Genomic DNA, 6,110 nt, shown 5'->3' with positions numbered 1-6,110 from the left:
ATTGTTCTTGGTCATTGTGCAGTACAATGAATATGAAGTGATCCCATCCGTGACACGCATTATTTGTTGCTGTCTCTTACTGTTTCCTTAGATAGTATCTGCAAACTGACCTTGCTTTTGCCAGAGAGGTTTCTTTAAAACATACAGATACCGTAAGGAAAAGTTGAAATATCTGCTGCGTTCTGTTCATGCCCTTGCTCCCCTCCAGCAAAGATGCCTGGTGGTAGAGTGTAATTTTTTTTCCCTGTCTTTAATCTGAACACCTGTCTTGGTGAACAAACTCGGTAGCTTTCCTTTAGTCACGTGAGCACAGCAGCTCTTGAAAGCTCTAAAGCTTTAAGACACTTACTGTCTTTGTTTGATCACTCTGTGATTCCTATGCGTTTGGAACGTATATTTCATTAATGTTTTGACCAAGCAACCTTATTTATCTAATTTCTTTGTATTTTTGACAACTGTAGATAAATAGCGCAACTGTATACGGTGTGAATTTTGTTACCTCTGTCCACCAGACATTTATTTCTCATGGGTTTTCTGTGAAATGTAATCCCTCCAAACCCGTCATCCAGATGCAATACTACCTTGAAGTTTAAAAGAAGCTCTGAATAAATGCTGCCTTTTGAGTACTGGAACAAAGGAACTCACGTGTGCATGCTGCAGCCAGGGCTCAGGGAAGCCCTCCATAGGTCAGGGTGGTTGGAGTGTCAAGGTGCATGGGGAGGGAGTGGAATGGTGCCACACTGCAAATGCTGGCAGGGCAGGGAGTGGGATGGGTGCAGCCTGCACAGGGACATTCTCTCCTGTGCATCCGTTTCTTGCTGCTAACTTGCCTCTGCATGCTTTGTTGACTGCTGGCGTGTGCGTGGTACTCAGGAGCCAACATAGTGGCACACAGGACCTATCTGGGCATCTGGGTGTCTGCTGGGTAGCCATGTTACCGCACTCACCCATTTAGGACCATTGCACTCTACTCTGCAACCCTGAGAAAGCCATTATGCCCCACGCTCCTCTTGTGCTTCTATGCTCTCCTGAGACTTTGTGACAACTGCTTGCACTGCAACCACAACTGGTACTGCCCATCAATGATAAAAGCACTGATACTGCAGCACCCAGTACTGCACGCCTGCAGTAGCGTTCCCTGCAATTCCTCTGTCCAGCTACCGCTGTTACTCCTTCCTCTGTCCCACTCGTCTCTTGATCTTTTTTGATTCCTCTGCCCTTCTCAGTGTCTGTCTTCCTCTATCCTTTCCCCTGGTCTCATAACATCTAATCTAACTCCCCTCTTTCTCTTTTAGTTTGGAAACTTCCTTGCCCTGTCATTATCTGTCTGAGCAAAAAGTTGCTCTCCAACTTTTTTTATAAGCCACCTTTAGGCACTGAAAGGCGGCAATTAGCTCTCCCTGGAGCTTTTTCTTCTCCGTGATGAACAACTCCAGCTCTCTTGGCCTGTGTTCAGAGGGGAGAATCCCCATCATTTGTTCTAACTTTCGTTGGGTTAACCATTTCCATTAATGAGGGAACGGTTAAGGCAATTACTCCACAACTACCCAAAGCAGCGATAGTGAGAAGCCCACTTCCAGCATCCATTTCCCATGCAGGGACAGATGGACACCGCTTGATGTCTTGCCCCCCAGGAGAAGGGGAGTCGCCACCTGTCCGTGTTGTTTTTTTTTTTTTTTTTTTTTTTTGTTTGTTTGTTTTTTGTTTGTTTTTTTTGTTTGTTTGTTTGTTTTTGTTTTTTTCTTTTTTTCTGCGAGTGATATTATTACATTGTTTATTTACATGTTTTTGTTTTTGGTGTGTAATCTGTTATGCTCCTAGATTTTTCTTCCTGTGTAAAAGAAAGGTTGAGCTACTTCCAGCTGAAAAAGCTGGAAGTTCGGTTACTTGCTTGATCATATTGTTCTTTCAATATTCAAAGCTGAAGCAAAAGCATGGGGATTGCTGCTTGTAGAGAAACACCAGTTCTCTCACTAGAGTACAACGCTTTCTCAAAAACATGACAGGCCATTAGCTCAGGGTAGCGATCATGCAGCTTATCGGTCACAGTGCGCACAAGAGCATCAGGTCCCCCTCTCGTCACAGAGCCTGTCCATGGTGTCTCCACTCCACTCTTTGCCCCATCCCGTTCCTTAGAGTCAGCACACGGATATCTCCTACTGCGACAGCATGTAATGTTGGAGGCGTTGGAAGTCCTGATCCATCCATTCGGAGCAGGAGACTGTGTTTTGATGCAAATGTGGAAAGAATCGAAGCTGCAACGTGAGTGGGAAGGACTGTTCCAAGTGCTCCCGACTCCTGAGATGGCAAGAAGAACGGCTGAGAAAAGTGCCTGTTCTCGTCCTGGTCTCCATTCTGCCAACCTGCTCCTTTTCATTCCTTCTTTGTGCTTCTTTATTGATGACATAACTTCGTCACATCGTGTTGCCTTCCTTTTTGTTTTTTTTTATCTTGAGGGCAGGCTCCCCTCCTATACCCTTCTCTCCACAGCAGTTCTTTTCAAAACAACTTTTCATTGGTCAAACAACTTTGCAAATAACAGTAACAGTAAACACCCAGAAACTTCCATGCCTCAATGGCTGGAGAACAAGAAACCCGAGACTGCATGCAGTCTCCTGAATCACCCTTCTCTGTTCCTTCTAAACTCTTTTACATTCCTGATGGCCTCATCGAGAAGAGTCTAGTGTTAGGGTGGTGTTAGTGTCTAGTGTGGGGCTTTCCAACCCCCATGGCCACCCTCCCAAATCTTCCCCTTCTTTATTAATATCAACCATTTTCTTGACATGAATTACCACTCCATATATAATACTTCCAATTAGGTGGTAAATTCTTCCTTGCCCTCCCATCACCACATAGCCACCAATACCCTATACCTAATTTTCACCCACTTTCCAAAGATCCATCCACTCCAGACTCCTTATCAGGGTCGTATGCTACTTGGATAGTAATATTACAAAATGACCTTAAATTGGCTAGATTATATCCCCCTGCATTTACAGTTTTTGAACAGTCGGGTTCCCGACCAAAACTAAGCCCCAGATCACGCAAGATCTTTTGTTCGCTGCCATCATTGACCCCCATACACCGACTTTTAACAGTAACGTTTCCCGTGCTTGTAAAGCAAATTTCGGTCCCTCAGGGAGGGTATAATTTACCCTTTCCACTCCCCAACATTGAGCGGACCACGTCTGATTAGTCTATATAATGCATTGTTCCAATTTCTGGAGGGTATCCCATATAGCGGGATTTCCATATTGCCCCTCGGAAGTGCAGTACATATCCAACAGTCAGATAAATTTAAAGATCGGGCGACTCTTTCAGGTATGTTTACATTCGAGTTTTCCTTCCATGCTTGAGCTGATACAATAGTTACAAGCAATGTCCAAAGTCCATACGTGTTGCCTTTTCAATTTCAACTTATTGGGTCCCATCGTTTCAAGTGTCCATGGACCTTGCGTTGACTTCTTGATTCCCATGTGGTGAATCCAAGCAGGTTGTTCATTAATTTTTACTGCGGTGTATGATGTAAGCAGCACCTGAAAGGGTCCTTCCCATTGGGGTTCCAAAGTTTTTTTCTGCAAGAGACTTTACATATATAGATGTATAATCTCCAGGTTGTACATTGTGTATAGGTCTATCCAAAATGCTACTCCGGGTTCCAGCTACATATTTTCCAATTTTGTCTAATTGTTTCCCTAATGCCACCATATAGGATGTCATAATTTTGTCTCCTGCTTGTGCGGACATCCCCTTCTGTATTCCATAGGGTTGTCCATACAGGATTTCAAAAGGGCTCAGTCCCTCCTTTGCTCTTGGCCTTGTTCATATGCATAAGAGAGCCAAAGGAAGAGACTGAGGCCAGGCCAGATTCGCTTCCTGTCCCAACTTTACAATCTGTTGTTTGATCAAGTGGTTCGTCTTTTCTACCTGGCCACTTGACTGAGGGCGATATGGGGTATGAAGTTATCAATCTATACCTAGATGGCGGCTGATATGTTGCACTATTCTTGAAATGAAATGAATATCCTGTCAGAGGATATAGTAGCTGGTACCCCAAAACGTGGTATTATTTCCTGTATTAGTATTCTTACCACCTCCCTAGCCTTGGCTGTTCTGGTAGGAAACGCCTCCGGCCAACCTGAAAAGGTGTCAGTTAATACCAACATGTATCGGTACCCCCCTTTTCTTGGCAGTTCCAAAAACTCAATCTGCCATTGTTGTCCAGGCCCATTACCTTTTCCAATTTGGCCTATCCCTAATTTTGGAGTAGTTTTGGGATTAGTCTGGAGCCAAAGGTCACACTGCTGAGTCAGTTGTCTCGCAGTGGTTCCTTGCTACAATTTCTCTGATCCAATGTTTATATAAGGCTTCAGTCCCCCAGTGCCTCTTTCTATGTTCCTCTCTTATCAAGGGCCATATCATGTAAGAGGGAATAATCATTTTCCCTTGGGGTAAGAGCCCACCCTTCCTCATTATAGGAACCTGCTAGATCAGTAATTAATTTCTGATCTTCCTTGGTATATTTGGGCTTACCTTCTAGGGAGATTTGCCCACTGGGGATCAGGGCCCCTTCTGTTTTTACCTCCCTTTTGGCTGCATGTTTTGCCTCTCTGTCTGCCAGCTCATTTCCTTTTTCCAATTCTGAGTTTGCTTTTTGGTGTGCTCTGATGTGCACGATTGCCACTTTCTCAGGGAGTTGAAGTGCTTCCAACAACTTCAAGATTACTTTTGCATGCTTGATATTTTTGCCATGCAAATTCAGTAATCCCCTCTCCTTCCAGATCACTCAATACGCATGTACAACCCCAAAGGCATATTTTGAGTCTGTATAGACGTTTTTGATTTTGTCTTGGGCCAATTCCAAGGCTCGGGTCAGATCAATTATTTCCACCTTTTGTGCAGAGGTGTTCGCAGGTAAAGGCCCGGATTCTACTGCCTCTTTACAAGTGGTAGCTGCATAACCATTGTGTCGTTTGCCACTTACGACTTAGCTGCTCCCATAAGTGAACCAGTTTTCTGTGTCTTCCATAGGATTGTCTTTCAGATCTGGACGGCACGAATATACTGCTTTGATGGTTTCCAGACAGTTGTGATGCACTGGGTCCCTTGTGTTCCCACTGAGAAAAGAAGCTGGATTGACAATGTTGGTGACTACAATTTCCACATCATCCTGTTCCACCACTGTAGCCTGATATTTCAAAACTCTTTGTGGGGAGAGCTAATGTCCACCTTTTGCTTCCAGTACTGCAGATACCGTATGGGATGCTAACACGGTTATTTTCTGGCCCAAGGTAAATTTTTGGGCCTCCTGGATGTTTAGTACTATGGCCGCAACCGCTCACAAACATCCAGACCATCCCTTTGCAGTTGTGTCCAATCGTTTGGAGAAATAAGCAACTGCCCTACGGTATGGGCCCAGGTCTTGTGCTAATATTCCCAGGGCAATCCCCTGCTTCTCGTGGGAAAAAAGGTAAAATGGCGTACTCACATCTGGGAGTCCCAAAGTTGGAGCTGACATCAGGGCCTTCTTCAGTAGCTTGAAAGCTTGTATTGCTTCCTTGTTCCATTGAAGGCATTTCTGTTCAGTAGTCGTGAGTGCATACAGGGGTTTAACAAGCAGTCCGTAATTCTAAATCCATAGATGGCACCACCCGCTCATACCCAAAAAGGTCCATAGTTCCTTCACTGTTTGTGGTCTTGGAGTTTGGAATATTGCCTCTTTTCGAGCCTGTCTCAAGGTCCTTTCCCCAGCACTGATTTCATATCCCAAATAGGTTACCTGTTCTTGTACTACTCGGGCCTTTTTCTTAGATACCCTGTACCCTTGGAGTCCGAGAAAGTCTGGCAGATTCACCGCCCAAGTCAGGCAGGTGTCCCTTGTTCTAGCAGCAGTCAGAATATCATCAACATATTGCAGCAATTTCCCTTCTCCTGGTGGGGCCTCCCAGGATTCAAGATCTTTCGCTAACCGATTTCCAACTATTGTGGGGCTATTCTTGAAGCCTTGGAGTAACACCGTCCAGGTGAGTTGGGTCCTACGCCCACTCCTGGGGTTTTCCCATTCAAATGCAAATCTTTTCTGGCTGGCTTCATGGAGAGGGAGGCAAAAG

General features: G+C 44.8%; 1 protein-coding gene across 1 annotated transcript in view; it reads right to left on the bottom strand.

Moving 5' to 3' along the window:
• The window catches only part of LOC311427670 (delta-1-pyrroline-5-carboxylate synthase-like), a 101,607-nt gene that overhangs the window by 33,504 nt on the left and 61,993 nt on the right, over window positions 1-6,110 (bottom strand). The window lies entirely within an intron of this gene.

Source organism: Aythya ferina (assembly GCF_964211825.1).
Source record: "Aythya ferina genome assembly, chromosome: Z".
Taxonomy (NCBI): Eukaryota; Metazoa; Chordata; class Aves; order Anseriformes; family Anatidae; genus Aythya; species Aythya ferina.
This window is presented reverse-complemented; position numbering and strand designations above follow the sequence as displayed.